Source organism: Hibiscus syriacus, unplaced genomic scaffold (genome assembly GCF_006381635.1).
Source record: "Hibiscus syriacus cultivar Baekdansim isolate YM2019G1 unplaced genomic scaffold, ASM638163v2 tig00117048_pilon, whole genome shotgun sequence".
Lineage (NCBI taxonomy): Eukaryota > Viridiplantae > Streptophyta > Magnoliopsida > Malvales > Malvaceae > Hibiscus > Hibiscus syriacus.
This window is the reverse complement of record NW_024063538.1, coordinates 10,227,839-10,250,178: the sequence shown is the minus strand read 5'-3', so window position 1 is coordinate 10,250,178 and position 22,340 is coordinate 10,227,839.

Sequence of the window (22,340 nt, the reverse complement as noted above, 5' to 3'; positions counted from 1 at the left end):
AATAAAGCTCAAATTTTAATGATATTAGCCCAAGGCTAGCTAAATGAGCTAAGTGGAACCTGGAGAGCAGTTAGGACCTAGTACCTGAACTGAAGATTGGACTAGCTGGAGGGTAGCTAAGGAGGTAGCTAAGTAGTTGGAGTGTCACTAGCTAGCTAGCTTTAGTCTACCTAGGTACTAATAACCTAGTATCCACTTTACCATTCACCTAAGTTACCAAACATCCATCATGTGCCAAGCATGCCCATGGATGAACCTATGTCAATCTTCTTAGGCATAGAAGAATGTGACATCAAATGAGGGATCTTATGCAAGACTACACCAAATTCTTACCATTTGACCCCTTAGGTGCCTAGTTAAAAAAAATGATATAACTATTAGACCAAAGTAACTTCTCAATTAGGTGTTAACATAAAAGAAATGCAAGTACTATTCGGCCAAAGTATACAACCTCTCTTCCTAGACGAAACATCATCACTATTCATTACCCTTTTCATTGGAAAAGTTATGTACTTATGAATGAAAAAAAGGGTTGGTCGAAACATCATGTATCCATTCGATGTAACACCCAAATTACATGGATTCGAATGTCACATAAAACCACCAACGTGGTCAACAATTTTTTTTCTTGAAACCATACTAAAAAATATTTACACAAGGTATAAAATCATAACAATTTACAAAAACGAGGCCCATATTTAGAAACATGATAAATAAAATAAATAATTAAAATATTACAAGCTAACTCTTTTCAAATCTTAACCTCTACATGCCCACTAGGTTGTCATCACTGTACTATGGTACTCCACTAAGACTCTTCTGATGATATTGTTGTCCCATCACACTCCACAAAACCTGAAACCTGCAAATAGAAACAAACTCCAAATGTTGAGCTTGCAAGCCCCACGTCACACAATACCTCTACCATATTACATGCATTCATTAAATGATCATGGTAACAAACGAAATCATATGCATACAAATACACTCAAAAATATGTTGTGGTAAGTCTAGTGGTGTGGTCAGAGGAATTTACGTGCATCTCAGGACAACACCCCTAGTTTACCTAGCATCCCATGAGTATGCAGAAACTTATCAATAAATATGAGATAGGTCTAGTGATGTGGTCGGAGGAATTTACGTACATCTCGGATAGCACACTAGCCTATCCCGAACGTGATAGCTTTGGGATAAGAAATAGAATTTACGTGCATCAAAACTTATGGCCCTTAGGCTACCACGGATCCTCGAGAGGTCGAGGTGAGGTCCAAAATTTACGTTCATCGAAAGCTTATATCATAATCCCATTGATACAAGCTCTCGAGCATAAGGTATATTTCTGGAATTTACGTGCATCATTTTTTGTATTGGTAGGTCCCAGAATTTACATTCATTGGATGCATACCCAAAAAAAGATATTCATATATCATATCTTAGGATAACATAACATAACATAGAGGATAAACGTCATAATGCTAGAGTAACTCGGGTGTCCTACCCTTTTCCCGAGCATCATACAAAGGCCAATCTTATGTCGTACTATCTTACTTGATTTCTAGGTGAAAAATTAGTTAACTTGTTTACTTTCACTTGTATTGAATACTTATAGGTTATACGAACTCAAAACACTTAATCCTAATCACCCAAATCAATTCAGCCAAAATTGTCAAAAATCACCATGGGTATCGATATTGTGCCATCAATATTATTCACCCCTTGGGTATCGATACTCACCGGAATATCGATACCAAAATTTGTTTCGATGTTTTGAAAATTACTTGGGTATCGATACCCCATGAGTATCGCTACCAAATTTAGCTTCGATGTTTTCAAAAATACTTCAGCAACGATAATGACCCTCTGAGTATCGATACTGGACTTCGAGTATCGATACCCTTATAGGAATTATCGATATTTCCCTTACAAAATGGCCTGATTTTAGCCTCTCGCGAAAAAACATTATTGGTACTTTCTTACAGTACCGATACCGAAAGGCAGAAGTTCTATGTTTTGAGCATGAAATCATACCCATAACTCACCCATTCGTTACACTAAGGCTAGCAAACATTTTTAAAGTCTTATTTGAGTTTATAGGGGGTCAAAAGATGTCACATTTCATGCTAACAAACATTAAACATAGAATTTACCATGAATTATTAATACATACTTCATGGACCCAAACCCCCATATGATCTTACCCCATACATACAAACATATTCATTTAGATGAGATTACAAGTAGTAAGGAGGAGTTATAATGTATTACCTCAACTCCTAGCGACTCTAAAACGTCTATAGCTTACCCAAGGATCAACATTTCCTTGATCTAGCTCAAAGAGGGGGGTTTTGTATCAATTTCCACCAACCTAAGCCGCAAATTGATTTCAACATGAAAATGAAGAAGGCGATGTAAAACAACAACTATAACATGTGAAAATCAATTGAAAATGTTGTAGGAAGCTCTTGGAGCTTAAATCCTCCATAGAACCTTCTTGAAGCTTAAAATCACCATTGGAGAAGATGGTGATCTTTTCATGAAGCTTGAGGGCCCTAGATTAAGAATCTTACCTCTAGATTTAGGATTGAAGAAGAAGATGAAAAAAGGTGCAAGCTTTGTCATTTATCTAGCTTGAATGAAGAAAGAATGAGTAGAAAAAGAAGAATGAAAAATGAGAAATTTTGGGGAAGAGAAAGAGAAAAATGGTTTGCCCAAAGCTCCTCCAGCCACGTGAAATCAGCTAAAAATTCTCCCAAATCAGCCATGTTTTTCTTCAATGGTAAAATTACACTCTATGTCATTCTATCTTTTTCCTAATCTTAAAAATCCCTTTTTTATCTTCTACAAAGTTAATTTCACACCCAATTAAACTCAAATTTGAACCAAAGGAAGCTCATGACACAAATAATCTATTAAATAAATTATTGGTTTAACATGAAACTACTAGGTTGATATTCAAGGTGTTATAACTCTCTTTCCTAAAAGAAAATTTCATCCTCGAAATTTAATCGATCCAAACAACAACAAATCTTAGGTTAACCACTTAAAAACTTTGAAGTACTTAAACTTATATTAAGCTGATCCCAAGAGAAGAAGTTCTCACAACTTGACTTGCGACTCAAAATATTACAAATGATCTATGACTCCCTATTCTCTATAGGGTGCTAACTACATCACTCTTTAAGCAACAATATTCGAGGAGTGCTAAAACATTGAGTCTTACTCTAACTAACCTCACTTAATTGATTTAATCCACTGCATAACTTGATAACCTCTTTTACTTGCTGAACATAGGTAGTTCATCATGCTACACTTTAAGATCTTATGGCACTTGTCAACATTGTCCTGATACCAACTATAGCGGATACGACGAAAATTCTCAGCTTACTAACGTCGACCTCTAAGCTTCTATTATGTAACTCTGATTAATACTCATCCATGCTATCTGGTTGTTTCTCATTCACCTTGAAATTTCCACTCATCAGGTCGAGAACCTAAGGTGCTGACAACTGGAAATCGACCACTTGCCGAGCTAAACTAGCAACATCTGGCCCTCTTGAAAAGTGCGCTTCACAAACGAATTTCTCTCCCAAACACATTAAGGGTTCTATGTATTGTATATGGCTCACACTCATATACAACCCGAAGACATCACTGATGAGGCTTGGCTCACTTAGCTGATTCAGTTTATGTTCTTATACGAATACCTACTGATGAGATCAGAAGATTCTCTACACCTCAAGACTCTTAACTCGATATCTTACCTATAAAATCCTTAGTACATAGGGTGCAAATCTGAATTCACTTCAACTTTAGCCCATCTATAACTCATCTAGAAAATTGATTCCAATAAAATTAGTACTTTAAACATTCGAGCTGAACAACCTTTCATAACTTCTCGAGCCCTTCCAAAGACCCTTACTAATCGTATTCTATTGCATTCAAAATGCACCACTACGAATCATTGTACCTCCAAGGGATTAAAAGGCATTCAATTAGAATGAACTCACTACTTCCTGGTCGACCAAATTTTCGTAACAGAACTCTTGGACAATAAGAGTAATCTTTCAAGAAATATGCGCTTAACCAAAATATTTCTAATATCTGGAATAACAATCACGGAATACATTGACATAATTAGCAAACTTCAATGATTTTTTCTCTTATACCTTAAATTTACGAATGCATGAGAGATTCAACATACTGGTCAAATTTATCAAATTGAACCAAACAAAATCTTCGATTCAAGAATATTCCTCCAACATGATCCACGATACTATGGCTCGAATAAAGACATCATAGAAGAAATAAGGATGACACAATTGAGTGTAATATCAAACATAAGCTAACTGAGATTTTATTAACAAGGTAGAGACCAATACGATCGGGGTGTCTTACCATACTCAAATTGTACAGAGCGTAGCATGGAAAAAAGAAAAGCTTGCAAATATTTATTTTCCTCTAAGGAATTCCAGCAACATTTAAAAGAACCTGGTGAATTTTTTTTTCGACTGAATCATCATAACATAATAGAATATTTGAGGCTTAACAAAAAAAATTGACGCAACGTACGAAGCACCCAAAGGATTTTCACATATATGTTTTCATCTCCTGGGTCATTCCGAGAATACAAGACACACTTTAGGCCCTACCTTGATTATCAGACTCCTTCGCGAACTGATCAAGGGATATTATTTCATAATTTACGAGAAGGATTTATCCATATCAAGGAAACTCGAGTCTTAGTGAATTCAACAAGTTATAAGAATTCTATGGTGCATAATTTGCAGAAGTTTAAACTCGTAGGTCTGATTTATCACAATTCGACATAACACATATTTGGACCAACGAATCCCTTAATAGATAACATAGGAGTTATCACATTAACGAAACTCTTATTTACAATAGATAGGTTATCGCACTAATGAATTTTCTTAGAATTGAACATGGTTATCTTAGAATTAAAACGACCACTTGCCTTCATAGAACATCCAACTATGAAATTCTTTTGGGAATGTCTGAGTATTCATTTAGCAAGGTTGAAACGACATTCGCTTATCACAGAAAGGAAAAGACTTGTTCGTCTGCATATGAATGCTACTTAAAGATCATAAGTAGGGAGTCTTTGAAATCGTGGAGATCTCCACCTATTTCATTAACAAATAGTTTATTTGATGGCTCTAGATTTAGATCTAACGCATAAGAACGCCATTGATGGGATTAACCCACAAAATGATATGACCGTAATAAGGGATGGATTTCGAAAAGCTTGGGGAGACATTCATCATAAGGATCCTCCTATAAAATAAAATCAAGGATCTACGATCTATAAGAATCGAAAAAAAGATTTCTTTTGAAGACGTACAAGTTTTATGAAATTTTCTTAGCACAATCATTGACTTAGAATAATAACACGTACATTCTCACATAGGGGTTCGATCAGCCAAATATGATTCTCATAAGAGCTTAACACAAATCCTTCAGAATAAGGTATGACATTCCTTTACTAAATAACGTTCAAAACAGACCGATATCTTAAAAATCAAAAGCATCGATTTAGCTAAAATGAAAAGTTATTTGTTTATTGAGGAAGGGAAAATATTTATTGGGTCATATATAAGCCTTCAAGAATCATAGGTAGAAAGATGTTTATCTCATTGAAAAGTCTTGATCTTATCAAGATGGGGGATTCATCTACTCAATTATTACATATTTAGAGTACCTACACGACACCATTGATGAGATCAACCCACAGAAAATGAGATTATGTTAGAGTCTTAATCCTTCACAGAAGTTCACGGACATGAATCATGACGATTGTATTTGAGACCATGATTAGGAACCTTTAATCGATCAAGTTTAACTAGGAAACCAGTTCATAACGAGAAGGATATCTTATCAATTTTGATTTTACTAGTTGAGAACTCTAGAAAGTGATAACCCGGTTCTTCCCAATAATCAGCTTAACCAATCATGGATCAGACACACAATGTTATTATTATCATAGATATTCATTCCCATGATTTGGCTAGTAAGAAAGTTTCTTTTTTTCACTATGTATTATGATATCATAAACACACTAGAAGAAGAAGATTAAACTCTACTTACATCCACAAAATTGACCAAAGGAGGATAGTCTAATCGACTCTTGCCTTAATAAATTACTCATCACTCTGATGAGATCATCCACCCACACAAATCTATTGCTGAGGCACACTTCCCTTTCTAGTCTTACAATAATGCTTTCTATACTTTATCTGAGTACCTTTATACATGTATTCATAAATTACATTTTTAGCTATATTCATTATGAGAGACTAGGTTCCTTACTCGAACCTTTCATGTCATAATTTAGCACATGATATGTCAAACTCACTAGGTTTAATAATCCAAAATTAGTCACCTCAATATATTTTATTTTATAGATTTATCTTTGCTACCAATTTATTAGTCAAAATATCATATTATCTTACCAATTAGTGAGGGACGAACGACATCGGAGTCTCAATTTGTAAGTACACCTTGTAACTTTGAAGGCATGTAAGACTCGACCAGATTAACCTAGAATCGACTAAACTCTAGCTTTAATACCATTAAATGTTACACCCAAATCCCATGGATTCGAATGTCACACAAAACCACCTAAGTGGTCAACGAAAATATTTTCTTGAAATCATACTTACTTCAAAATATTTATACAAGGTATAAAATCATAACAATTTACAAAAAACAGGCCCCAAATTAGAAACTCAATAAATAAATTAAATAATTAAAATATTACAAGCTAACTCTTTTCAAATCATGACCTCTAGATGCCCACTAGGTCATCATCACTGTACTCTGAAACTCTGCTGAGACTTCAAAGATATTGTTTTCCCATTGCACTCCATGAAACCTGAAACAAGCAAATGAAAACACATTTCGAACGCTGAGTTCACAAGCCCTACGTCATGCAATACCTCTACCATACTACATGCATTCATTAAATGAGCATGCTAAAAAATGAAATCATGTGCATACAAATACACTCAAAACATGTTGTGATAAGTCTAGTGGTGTGGCTGGAGGAATTTACTTGCATCTCATAACAACACCCCTATCTTACCTAGTATCCCATGAGTATACAAAAACATATCAACAAACATGAAATAGGTCTAGTGATGTGATCGGAGGAATTTACGTGTATCTCGGATAGCACACTAGTCTATCCCGAACTTGATAGCTTCGGGTTAGAATCAAAATTTACATGCATCAGAACTTATGGCCCTTATGCTAACATGGATCCTCGAGAGGTCGTGGTGAGGTCTAGAATTTACATGCATCTGAAGTTGACATTTCGATCCCACAGATACAAGCTCTCGAGCATAAGGTGTGATTTTGGAATTTACATGCATTAGAATTCGTAGCGATATGACTCAAAATTTAAATACATCGGATAAGTACCCAACAAAAGATATCCATATATCATATCATAACATAACATAGAAGAAAAACGTCATAATGCTAGAGTAAGTCGGGTGTCCTACCCATTTCCTGAGAATCATACAAAGGTCATTTTTATGTCGTCCTTTCTTGCTTGATTTCTAGATGAGAAATTAGTTTTGTTTTCTTTCACTTGTATTGAATACTTGTAGGTTATACGAACTCAAAACACTCAAGTCCGATCACCCAAATCAATTTAGCCAAAATTGTCAAAAATACCATGGGTATTGATATTGTGCCAGCAGTTTCGATACTCACCCCTTCAATATCGATACTCACCTAAGTATTGTTACCAAAATTTTATTTGATGTTTTGAAAATTACTTGGGTATCGATACTTCTATGGAGAGTATCGATACTCTTCCTTAGGTATCAAGACCCCCATGAGTATCGTTACCAAATTTGCCTTCGATGTTTTCAAAAATACTTCATTAGAAATACTGACCCTCTGAGTATCAATACTGGACCCTGAGTATCGATACACCTATAGGGAGTATCGATATTTCCCTTATAAAATGGTATGATTTTGGCCTCTCACGAAAAATAATATTAGTACTGTTTTTACAATACTGATACCGACTGACAAAAGTGCTTTGTTTTTATCACAAAATCATACCCAAAACTCACCCATTCGTCACACTAAGGTTAGCAGACATTTTTAAAGTCTTATTTGAGTTCATAAGGGTCAAAATATGTCACATTTCATGCTTACAAACATTAAACATAGAATTTACCATGGATTATTACATGCTTCATGAACCTAAACCCCCCACATTCTCTTCTTACCCCATAAATTCGGAGTTAAAGTGTGTTACCTCAGCTCCTAGCGTCTCAAAAACATTTATAGCTTACCCAAGGATCTACATTTCCTTGATCTAGCTCTAATAGGGGTTCTTGCACTAATTTCCGCTAACCTAAGCCACAAACCAATTCCAACATGAAAATGTAGGAGGCTAGATGTCAAACAACAACTATAACATGTGAAAATCAAATGCAAACGTTTGAGGAAGCTCTTGGAGCTTATATCCTCCATAGAACATTCGTGAAGCTCAAAACCACCATTGGAGGAGTTGGTGAAATTATCATGAAGCTTGAGGGCCCTAGATTAAGAATCTTAGCTATATATTTAGGATTGAAGAAGGAGATGAAGAAACATGCAAGCTTTCTCATTTATCTAGCTTCAAATAAGAAGAAAGAATCAGTAAAAAAAGAGGGAATATTGAATGAGAAGTTTTGGGGAAGAGAAAGAGAAAAATGGTATGCCCAAAGCTCCCCTACCCACGAGAAATCAGCTAAAAATCCTCTTAAATCAGCCATATTTTTTTCAATGGTAAAATTACACTTTAAGTCCTTCCATCTTTTTCCTAAGCTTAAAACTCTCTTTTTTATCTTCTACAAAGTTAATTTCTCACCCGATTAAACTCAAATTCAAACCAAATGAATCTCATGACACAAATGATCTATTAAATAAATAGCCAACATATTTGGTATTGTAAACATTATCCTTTGATCAAAAATATACTTGTGAGGTTATTCTTTCTTCATTAATCTTTTTGTGACTTTATCGACTTATTAAGTAGTAATACCTATGGTGTCAATCCCCTTTCTTTCTATTGATACTTGTGGTTCCCATCTTTATATAGATATTGGGTTCAAGTCCTTGTTTACCACCCCTAAAAGAAGCAATATAAGGTTCGAGTCTATGTTCTTTAACATAGGTTCTTTCTTGAGCCTTCTTTAAGATACTATCATCCTATTACCACCATAACCATCCTTTTTCTTTCATAAACCTACAACACACCCATTAAACATCCAAACCAACCCTTTAACTTCATCATTATATTTTTATCTTACTTATATTCTAGACTTACCTTACACCCTTTGTCAACCATCCGAGCCTTCTTCTTTGAAGCCATTCACTTACTTGCAGGTTTCATGCTTCCTTGTTAGATCCACAATCAAACATAGTCTGCATTACATCAAGTGGTATTTAGATTCTTAGTGGAAGAAGCAAACATGCAACAACAACAATGTGAAGCCATGTCAAAGAAAAGAAGAAAAAGAAGTACAAAAAGAAAAGAAATGTGAAAAGTGCAACAAAGAGACTCTACAACAACAAAAAGAAGTTCAAAGAAGAAATGACGAAAAAAAAATCAAAAGAGAAAGCACTCAAGTGAAGGGTTCAAAAGGCAGAAGAAACATTATCTTCAAATATCAAAACCAAGAAACATCTTCAAGGATTTGATTGTGATGAAAGTGAGGTTGTAAGTGACTTGTAAAGTAAGAAACATATTCTTTCTTTTCTCTCTATTTTTAAGCCACATATTACATTATATTTTCTTTTTTTATACCTAACAATCTTTGCATTGACACATAATAAGTTAGACAACTTGTGAAGGTTTTGAATAAGTCTACAAAACAAATTAGCAAGTGAGAAAAGAGTAGAAAAAAGTTAAGTGATTGGTCACTACAAGAATTTTCTATTATTGTAACAAATTTAGTTTTTTTCAAATTATTTTTTCACTACTAATAATTTTTTGTGACAAAATAAATAAACGTCACGTTAAATTTGAAAAATATATACAATTTTTACAAAAACTAAAATCATTGCAATACTTTGTCACCATTAGAAAACTTGTGTAGCATATAGTGACAAAATATATTTTGTTACAAATTTTTCCCTCCATTTTTTTGTGTAAAAATGGCATATAGTGACAAGTTTTGTGACTATAAGTTTTAGTAATTATGACAGGAAAAAATTGTCACAACAAATAATGAGATTCAAGTTTTACGTGACAAGTTTTTCGTGACAAGTTTTAGTGACGATTAACTAATATATACTACCTTACATTAAAATATAAGTACCTTATTATTCTAAATGTCTCAAATCGATACCTACATGAATTTATCTAACATAAAATTTAAATTGAATATGTTAAGTCATGTACAAAAATAAGTAAATAATTAATTAATCGTGTCTTTTTTTATTTTTTAATCTTATCATTTAGGTTTGATTTCATTCAAATTCAGTAATCATTTATAATTATTTATATTATTATGGCAAGGATTTATTCCATTTTTTTACTTTCTTTAACCATATAAGATATATATTTATATATTTTATTTATTTCATATTATAATGTTATTTAATATATCAAATAAAATCTAAAATTATAAAATATATTCATAAAATTATATTTTAAAGAAAGTATTTTGAGGGTAAAATATCGATGAAAATGTAAAGGAATCAAAAAATTGATGAGAATAAAGACTTTACAAAAATTGTAGTCAAAAGACCAAATTGAGTAAAATGCAAAGTTAAGGGATTAAATAAAAAAGAGGGTATATTTTTAGTAAAAAAAAGTAAGAAGTGAAGTTACATAGACATTCTATTGTGGTATATGAGCATATGGTTCAAATTTGGTAAAATAGATTTAAAATAAAGGATAAAATGAGGAATTTATGAAAAATTGAGGGACTAAATTAAAAGTAAAAAATTTATTATCAAAAAGAGGAATTAAAGTACATATGTATTCTACGATGGTTTAGGAGTCAAGGAATTGATGGAAAGAAAGAATTTGTAAACAATTATATTCAAAAGACCAAATTGAGTAAAATGTAATGTTAATGTACTAAATAAAAAAAGAGAGTACATTTTTAGTAAAAAGTAAAAATTGAAGTTACATAGGCATCATATTTTTTTCTATGAGCATATCGTTCAAATTTGGTAAAAACGGACATAAAATAAAGAATAAATTGAAAAAAAGAATATTATGAAAAATTGAGGACTAAAGTGAATACTATAAAATTTATTATCAAAAAGAGAAATTGAAAGTACGTATGTATTCTACGATGGTTTAGGAGCATTTGGTTGAAATTTGGTAAAAATGAGACTTAAAATGAAGGAGAAATTGAGAAATAATGAAATCAAGGATTAAATTGTAAAACTGACAAAATACTTGGTCAAAATTTTGATTTTTCAAGTAACTCAAATTTTCAAAATTCCAACTCGAATAGAATTAAAAAACCGAATTGACAATTTAATTTGACTCGAATAACTCAAAATTGAAAAAAAATTGATTTTTTGAGTGTAGTCGAGTTTTGGTCACCCCTGCTTATGGATTTTTTTTTAATTTTCTACGAAGTATGAACTTTATTTATGTTTTTTACATCTATTTATAATTTTAAATTTTTTCATATGTCTTACCCCTGACGTCTTCGTACCATGTAATTTTAGAAATCATTGTTTTATGTCCCTATCCCTATATCCATCCCCATTTCTATATAAGTGAAACATAGTTTCGAGTTAGCTAGAGCCTTTGTTACACCCTAATCTAGTATGACCTGAAAATCCATAGATTACGATGTCACATGGGACCACCGAAGTGACTAATCCAAAAATATTCTTTTAAAAATTGTTTGTAAAACCATCTAAAAAAATCCATCCATAGTAAACTAAAATAAAACATGGTAATAAAGTTTAAAAATATGGGGGAGCTCCTAAAATATCCAAAATAATACAATATTGAGTTAATTCAAAAAGAGTTATGATTAGAATACATAAGGGTCCATAAATAATACATTCCCTCTAATACAAATCAAGACGTAATCTGAATATCTCTACTGAGCTTGAATATCTGGAGACAATAATGCTTCTAAACTGGTCACCTAAGAACCTGCGCACGGAAACACATTCCAAATGTTGAGCTTATAAGCTTAGTGCCACAATAATAACGGTATTGTACTGTATGCATTCACTAGATGAGCATGCAAGTGGAATATGTATAAAGACACGAAAATACTGATCTAACATGCTGAAGTAGTCATCATGGTGCAACTGAGGGTTCTGCATTTAAGAGCTCATACACCCCTATAGCCTTCTAAAATACCCTTGGGTGTTTGGGTGAGATCTGGAGTTGCATCAGAAACGTACACCCACCAACTTACTCTGTCGAGTCTTAGAGCATCTGTAATCGACCACATAAGTGACTTGGCACTAACTGTCATGTTTTGCTGGAGACACTCGGGTGTCTTGGTTGTTTTTCGAGTGTCAAACAAGCCTAGTTTTATGAAATCCCTAGCTGTTATTGTATCTAGTTGTTATGAAATTAATTATTGTTCTCACTTGTAGTTTTATTTGCTGATATAATGATATTATTGTGCTCCTCAATTCTATTCCTTTAACCATTGGATTACTTATCCAAAATTGTCTGCTAGTACTGATACTGGAAATTTAGTATCGATATGAACCCTAAGTATCAATATCCTCCTTTTAATATCGATACATGTTGATCGCTATACACTGATAGGGGAGGATAGTATCAATACTCCTAGCTAAGTATCGATACTGACTTGAGTATCAATACCAAAATAAGGTTCGATGTTTTGAAAAATACCTCAGTATCGATACCCAACTAAAAGTATCGACACTCTATGCTTGGTATCGATTCCCTACATGAGTATCGATACCAAAAATGTACACTGAAATATTGGTTTCGATACCAACCCTGTAAATCTTGAAATAAGAACCCCATAATCGATACTCCCTGAATGAGTATCAATAATACTCCCTCAAACTATCTTGTTTTTCCCCTCGTGTGAACCATATCAGTATTATTCTTCCAGTACTAATACTCATGCCTAGAAATGCCCTATTTTTGGCACAAAAAATGCTACTTTTCTACCTACAAACGTCCTAATGATTGTCCCAACTATAATTTAAGTCTTATGTATGATTAATGGATCACAAAAGGGATTTTTAACATGTTGAAATATCAAAAGATGCAAGCTACCATGAACATACTTGATAACTCATGCAACCTACCAAAACACCTAATGATCTACTGGTAGAGTTGAGTTAGAAGTGTGTAGCCTTTGATACTAAGCTGCTGGAAGACACCTAAAAGTCACCCAAGCACAAGGTTTTCCTTCCTTCTAGCTTTGGAAATTTCTACAACTTCTCTAATTAAGCAAGAATCAAACAAATATGTCACCAACATTATTGAGAATCTTATGAAGGAGTTTAGAACACCTCTTAGAGTTTAAATCCAAAAAATGAGCTGGTTTGCTGTGATTTTCTAAAACCCCCCACTAAACTCATATTTTAGATACTATGGCCAAATCTTGTAAGAGAGGGCTTGAATTGAAGCTTGGAAAGAGGTGATTGAAGTTCTTACCTTTAGGTTATCGAATGTGGTTTGAAATCTTATAAAGATTCTACGTTTCTTAAGATACAATTGAAGCCAAATGAGAGAATGAATGGGAAAAAAAAGAAAAGGGTGGAGAAAAAAATCATGAAGGGTGCAGACGTGATATCATCTCCTTACTTGGGAATTAAGCTTTTCAAAAAGAAAAAGGGTAAATCACTCCCTTTCTCATTGCACTTTTGGTCAACTCTAAGAAATCTCATTTTTATCGACTATTGGGCTCAAACCTAGCCCAATTTCACTCTAATTGGTTCAAGGCTTCCTATAAGCTAAGCAATTATTCAAAGCCCATCTCGGGTTAGCCCAAAACTTCTAACCCAAAATTTGGGGCGTTACAACTCTCCACTCCTAAATAGAAATTTCATCCTCAAAATTTACCTTGATAGAAGAAGTAAGGATATTGAATCTTCATGTCCTCATCGGTCTCTTAAGTTGCTTCCTCGATGCCATGGTTCCTCTACATAACCTTTACTAGAGGGATGTTTGTTAGCTCATTCACGTATCTCGCTAGGATTTTGATTGGTTCTTCTATGTCATGTGTGTATTAACTTTGATCTGCTCTAAGGTTATGACATGGGAAGGATAAGAATGGTATCTTCTGAGTATGGATTCATGGAACACATTGTGAATACTCTCCAACTCTAAAGGTAAAACTAACCTATAAGCCATTGGTATGACCCTCTCTGTTACCTTGTAATGTCCTATGAAACGTGGAATCAAATTTCCCTTATGCTCAAAACGAAGCACTTTCCATGGGAAAACTTTGAGGAATGCCTTATCCCCTATTATAAACTCTATATCCTTACGTTTCATGTCTGTGTAAGACCTCTATTTGCCTGAAGCTTTCTTTAGCCATTTTTAATCAAAAAACTTTCTCTTTTATTTATTTGATCAAGTCTAGGCCTACTATCTTACCCTCACTAATATCTATCCAACATAGCAAAGTCCTATACTCACGCCCAAACAAGGCCTCATATGGAGCCATCTGAATGCTCAATTAAAAATTGTTATTGTAGGCAAACTCCACTAAAGGAAAGTGGTCCTCCCAACTACCCTTAAGATCTATAATGGTGTATCTAAGCATGTCATCTAGGATCTAAATGACACATTCTGACTGATCATCTGTATGAGGATGGAAAGTTGTGCTAAAGTGTAGTTTGGTCCTAAGGATTCGTGAAGGGCTTTCCAAAAGTAAAAAGTGATCGAGGGTGTCTATATGATATGACGGAAGTCGGTACCCCGTATAACCTCATTATCTCACGGATGTACAGTTGAGCTAACCTCTCTAAGGTATAGTTCATCCAAACTAAAAGGAAATTAGTTGATTTGGTTAAACGATTTACTATGACTTAAACTGTGTCATGTCTTTATCTGGTCATTGGTAACCCGGTCACAAAGTCTATGGTTACTATGTCTCATTTCCACTGAGGTATCTAAATGGGTTGGAGTAATCCTGAGGGAACTTGGTGTTCCGCTTTAACCTGCTGACACACAAGACATCTAGCAACAAACTCTAATACTTCCCTTTTTAATGCCCATACACCAAAACAACTAACGAAGCTCTTGGTACATCTTGTTATTTCCTGGGTAAACTGAGAGCGGACTGCAATACACCTCATGGAGAATCTTACTGTGCAATTGAGTATCTGCAGGTAAAGTATAACATATCCCCATCATGCAACCTAAAACTTAGGGCCTCACCCTGACGAACCTGCTCAACCCGAGTCCTTAACCGGCCATCTAAGCTCTGTAATCTCTTAGTCTTGCCTATTAATTTTGGTTCAACTCGTAACTCGGCTAATAACCCACCTTCGTTGGTTAAATTAAAACATGCTAGGAGGGCTCGTGATGCTGTCATTGACTTTCTGCTTAAGGCATCTATTACTACATTGGCCTTTCTCTTGTGGTAGTTAATCACACAGTCATAGTCCTTAAGCAACTCGAACCACCTATGTTATCTCAATTTCAACTCTTTTTGCGTGAGTAGATACTTGAGGCTCTTGTGATCGATGAAGAAATGACACTTCTCGCCAAGAGAGTGCCACCAAATCTTCAAGTTAAACACCATTGTTGCTAGCTCTAATTCATGGGTGGGGTAATTTTGCTCGTGAGGTTTAAGCTGACAGGATACATAAGCAATAACTTTACTATCTTGCATCAACAAGCATCCAAGATCATTCAACAAGGCATCGCTATAAACTGTGAAGTCTTTACCCAACTCTAGTTGGGTCAACACTGGGGTCTAAGTTAATATGACTTTCAACTATTCGAAGATCTTATGTCTCTTGTCATCCCAAATGAAAGGGACTCATTTCTCGATTAGTTTGGCCGGTGGGGTAGTTATCATTGAGAAGCCCTAAACAAATTACCAATAATTCCCAGTTAGACCTAAGAAAGTGTGCACCTTCGACATATTCTTAGGTGGGTCCCACTTAACTATAGCTTAGATTTTCTAAGAGTGAACTCGGATGCCATCTGCTGACACGACATGACCCAAAAATTAAACCTCTAGAAGCCAGAACTCACACTTCCAAAACTTTACATACAACTTTCAATCATAGAGTGTCTAAAGGATGATACAAAGATATTAATCATGCTTACCTTCTGATCCGGAGTACACTAGGATGTTATCATTACTAAGAACACATAATAATTGTATCTTATTCTGAAAGTTGTCTTCCCTACATCTGTATCTTTAACCATTAACTGATAGTATTCTATGGGTCAATTTTAGAGAATACGCACTCTCCTCTAAGCTGATCGAAGAGGTCGTCTATCCTAGGAAGTGGATAACAGTTCTTGATGGTTAGCTTGTTCAATTGTTTATAGTTGATGCATAGTCTCATCGACCAATCCTTCTTATTAACAAACAAGATCGGCACTCCCCATGGGGATATGCTTGGTCGAATGAACCCCTTCTCTAACAACTCCTAAATCTAGGCTTTCAACTCTATTAGTTCCATGTGATATGAAGTAATGGACACCAGAGCTAAATCTGGCATCACCTCGATACCAAACTCTAATTCATGTTCGGGTGGTAAACCTATCAATTCTTCTACGAACACACCAGGGAAATCTTTCACTTTTCAGATATCCTCAAGTGTTTGAACTGAGATTTGGGTGTCAACCACGTGAGCCAAGAAGACCTCATAACGCCTGTCAATCAACCATTGGGCTTTTATGGTGGACACTATATTAGACTAGCATGATGTCCCACTCGACATTACAAGCTTGGTACCATCGCCTACTCTGAGCTTAAGATATATGGCCTTGTATTTCAAATTGGCATCATGCACGGTTAACCAATCCATACCAAAGATCATGTCAAACTCTTTGAATGTTAACTTCGTCAAGTCTGTTGGGAAAGTCTGACCCTGAATTTCTATTGGGCATCACCTATAAATCTTGTCTACTAGGACATCTAGACCTAGGGGCTTGATACCCTAATGCCTATCTGTAGGACATCAACTGAAATTTCTATTTCCTAAACTATGATGGAACATGTGTAGGAGTGGGTGGAACTGGGGTATATCAATGTAGAAATTGGAATGAAAAATACTATGAATGTACCTTATATAACGTTTACCGCATCACAATCCTCCCAGGCTCTCATCGTATATTGTTTAGGGGCTACTCTCAGCTCTATACTGACCACTTATATAGTTATCTCATGTTCTACTATCTAGATGCAGTAAATGCAATACTACCACCTCTTGTTGGTCCTCGATCTCTTTGTACCGATGGTGCTAACCTCTGAGTCACTACTGGATCTTCTCCCTGAAGACTTAGGTAGTCTTTGAGAAAGTGGTCTAAAGAGTTACAACTAAATCAAACCCATGAACCCTGTCGGCACATCCTTGAGTGCCTCCTCCCACACTGCACGCAGACTAGATTGGTAAAGACTATGTTTGTCTCACTGGAACTAGCTCCAGAAACTAGTGACAAGGGTCTTCTCCAAGACTCGAATATGTCCCGCGATCGAAACTCTGACTCACTCTTCTATATTTGGTTGTTTGGGGTCTCATGAACCCTGACTATCCTTGTCCCTCTTAGTCAAAGTCTAAACTAATGTCGCTAGCTCGAAGGCTCTCTTGGTCTGTCGTACATTCTCACTAGGATATCTAACCCTCTTACTTAGAATCCTCTCGACCGTCTTTGCCTAGCGGGTTAACTCTACGAACACCCTAGGATGATTTCCTATAAGGTGTGAACAGGATACCAAGTTGCAAGCCTTTCCTGAACCTATTAACAAGAGTGATCGCTATATTAACAAGAGTAACCTAAGTACTCTTAACACTCTCATGGGGGTATCTACCCCCAAAACTGAACTCTGGATCACTAATTATCTTTGGGTCAATCAAATAAACCCTTTAATGATGATGAAAATATGTCCTTATAGTCTCGTACCTGACGAGATCGTGAGTAAAGGTACTCTTCTAAGGACAACACAAGGGTGAAAGATTTTGCGGCTAAACATTTTCTTAGAGTTGATCTTCAACTCAACAATGAACAATCACCTATCCTATTGGCTCTAAATCCTAAAATCCTAAGGCCAAGCAACACTTGTGCTAACAGCTTCCTTTAGGTTGACTATCGAGTCTGATCTAAGCCCTTAACGACTATCTAAGGCAAACTTGTGCTGAAAAAACTTTGATGTTTCGATATAACAAATAAAGTACTATTAAATTTTAAGATTTTCTATTCGATTTAAATCATATATTCGATTAGATTATTCGAATATCAAAACTATTACTCCAAGTTTTCAAGTGTCAATTTTAAATCCTTTCTTAAGTGTAAAATTGTGTTTTGGCCTTTAAATATTTTTGAAAGAATTTTTACAAAGTATTTCGAACCTTAATCGGGCCAAAAATGATTTTTGCAAAGAGAGGTATCGATACACTCCTTGATGTATTGATACACCCCAACATCGAGTGTAATTTGGGTATCGATACACAGCTGATGTACGGATACACCCCTGGCTCCGAGAAACATCGAATGTAATTTGAGTATCAATACACTCTTGAGTGTACCGATACACTAGGTCAACCAACAGTCGAAATATTTGAATTTTACACTGAGTATACCGATACACCTTTATAGTGTATCGATACACCCACGCTCCCAACAGATTTTTTAAATGGTATTCACACCATAATGTTCTATTGACTTCACCAATGATCCCCAAATTTCAAAATCAATTAAAGGTGTATTTAAACAAGCTCAAGAGCCATTGATCAAAAACAAGAAACAAGAACTGATAGAGAATCAAAGAGAAATAATCAAACCGTATTGTTTGAGTATTTTAAGCTTATTTTTCATTCAATATTCAATTTTCTTTCAAGAACACCATTGTATTCATTCTTGAGTGTTCTTTCTTTGTTCTAGAATTATGAAAACATCTTGCCTTAAGAGGTTTTTCTATAAGTTTGTGAAATTTGTATTCTTCTCTTTGGGAGAGAGTATTCTCAAGAATTTGGGGTATAATTCTTGAGGGAGTTGTAAGGTTACTCTTTGTCCTCAAAAGAAAGACAAATTAGTGAATTTGTGGAAAATCCTTAGTGTGGATAGCTAAGGTAGTGGACGTAGACTTTGGTTGAGAAAGTCGAACCACTCTAAATCGTTGTGCAAATATTTTCAATTTTCTGCAAAAGCTTCCACCAAAATTTTTATTGCTAATTCACCCCCTCTTGGCTATTTTTTCTATCGATCAACTCAACAATTGGTATCATAGCTACACTTATTTGAAGGTTTAACCACCTCTTAAGTCTATTTGGGAAGAGTTATATCGATATTCAAGTCATCAATGGCCTTCACTTCAAACTTCTTCGTTCTTCATTCTCAGCCCGTCAACAAGCCTCCTTTCTTCAATGGAGCTAATTATGCTTATTAGAAGAACAAAATGAGACACTTCATTCAAGCAAGTAACATGGGAGCATGGAAAAGCATGGAGAACGGATATATCATAACATCTACTCATTCAAATTTGTGGAATGAAGAAGAGACGAAAATGTTCCAGCTCAACTCAAAGGCTATCCATATTCTATTTTGTGCTCTTGGACCAGATGAATATGGGAGAGTTTCATCTTGTCAACCACCAAGGAGATATGGGATAAACTACAAGTCACTCATCAAGGTAGAAACGAGGTAAAAGAATCTAAAATTAGTCTTCTAACTAATAGCTATGAAAATTTCAGGATGAAACCGGATGAAGACATCAAAGCTATGACGGATAGATTTTCTGTGATTGTCAATGGTCTCAAATCATATGAAGAGATCATTCTAAATGAGAAGCTTGTGAGGAAGTTAATTTATTCTCTTCCAAAAACTTGGCAATCGAAGAAGATGGCGATCATCAAAGCTAAAAACCTAAAGTCTCTAACTCTCGATGAACTCATCGGTTCTCTTCTCAAGCATGAAATGATGATTCAATATGAGGTAGACCTTGAGAAGAAAAATGAGACAAAGAAGAAAACGGAGAAGAAAAAGAACGTTGTAGTTGCTCTCAAATCTATAAAAGATGAGAGTGATTCTGATGAAGATGACGATGACGAGGAAATGACATTATTTACCAAACGGTTCAGAAAACTAATGAAGCCCAACAGAGGAAGAAAATTCAAACGAAATGAAGGCTTCAAGAATGAACCGAAGAAGAAAGGCCCTATTATTTGCTACGAATGCAAAAAGCCCAGGCATGTCAAATACGATTTTCCGTAATTAAAGAAGAATGGTTAATCAAAGAAGAAGCACAAGGCACATGTGGGTACTTGGAGTGATGATGATGAATCATCAAATGAAGAGGAACAAGAAGTAGTAAACTTGTGCTTGATGGCCATCGGGGAAGATTCTCAGGTAACCTCTAGCTCATTTAATTTAGAAGATTATTCTTTTGATGAGTTGTTAGAGGAATATACTGGGTTGACTTCGGATTATGAGAAATTATTTTTGAAATACAAGAATGATATTCAAAATTGAAAAACGAAAAATAATCTCATAACCAATACCAACTTTGATCTTGAGAGTAAGATTAAAAATTTGCAAATCAGACTAGATGAGTTTGAAAAGAAAAATAATGATTTGCATAACTTACTTTCAATAGTTAATGACGTTCATCAAAAAGAAATTGATGATCTTAAAGCTTCTTTTGATAAAGTTGGAACAAAAAGTTTAAAATCTAACTTTGTTAGAAAAAGTTTTAAAAACTACAATCATAGAGGTCCCCAAAGAACCTCTAATAGAAAAATCGTTAGAAGTATATGGGTTCCTAAAGGACTCGTTACTACTAAAGATAAGTATATCCTACACAAATGGATACCCAAGGGGACTAGGATTTTAGAAACTAATGAATAAGAACCCAAAATAATTTGGGTACCAAAAATCAAAAATTAATCTATGTTTGTAGGAAAATGAGCATTGCTACAAGGCGCAAAATACAAGTTCAAATTCATGGTTCCTTGATAGTGGATGCTTAAGACACATGACCGGAGACAAGAGCCGATTTATAGAGCTTAACAATAAAAATGGAGGAGTGGTAACCTTTGGTGACAACTCAAAAGGTTACATTGAAGGTATAGGTACTATAGGTAATACCTATTCCATACAAATAGAAAAGGTTTTATATGTGAATGGGTTAAAGCATAATCTATTGAGTATTAGTCAATTATGTGATAAAGGATACAATTTCTTATTTGAAACTAATAGTTGTAAAATTGTTGACATTGCATCGAATCAGATTATGTTTGTTGGTCATAGAATAGGAAACATTTACATGGTGTATTTAGATACAATAAATATGACTAACTTGTGCCTAGTTGCTAAGGATGAACACGATAGTTGGTTATGGCATAGGAGACTAGGACATACAAGCATGAGTGTTTTATAAAGACTAATTAAAGTAGATTTAGTAAGAGGGTTGCCAAAGCTAAAATTTGACAAAGATAAAATATGTGATGCATGTGCTAAAGGAAAACACAAAAGAGCCTTCTTTAAATCCATTAATGATGTATCAACTAGTATAGTATTACAATTGATCCATATAGATCTTTTTTGGGCCAATTAGGACTACTAGCTTGGGTGAAAACAATATGTATTTGTCTTGGTAGATGACTATTCTAGATATACTTGGGTTCTATTCTTAAGTACTAAAGATGAAGCATTAGAAAAATTAATCACGTTTTCAAAAGTAATCCAAAACGAAAAAGGTTACTCTATATCTAGTGTTAGGAGTAATCATGGTATTGAATTTGAAAATGTTGGATTTACTGAGTTTTGTAATTCTAATGGTATTAGCCATAATTTTTCAGCACCTAGAACCCCTCAACAAAATGGAGTTGTTGAGAGGAAAAATCAAACTTTAGAAGAAATTGCTATAACCATGTTTTGTGATAATAATTTGCCAAAATATTTTTGGGCGGAAGCCAAAAATACCGCTTGTTATGTTGTAAATCGTGTAATGATTAGGTCTGTTTTGAAGAAAACACCATATGAACTTTTCAAAAATAATAAGCCTAACATTAGCTATTTTCATCTATTTGGATGTAAATGTTTTGTTTTAAACAGCGGTAAAGACAATCTTGGTAAATTTGATGCTAAAAGTGATGAAGGAATTTTTTTGGGTTTTTCCTTAAATTCTAAAGCTTATCGAGTATTTAATAAAAGA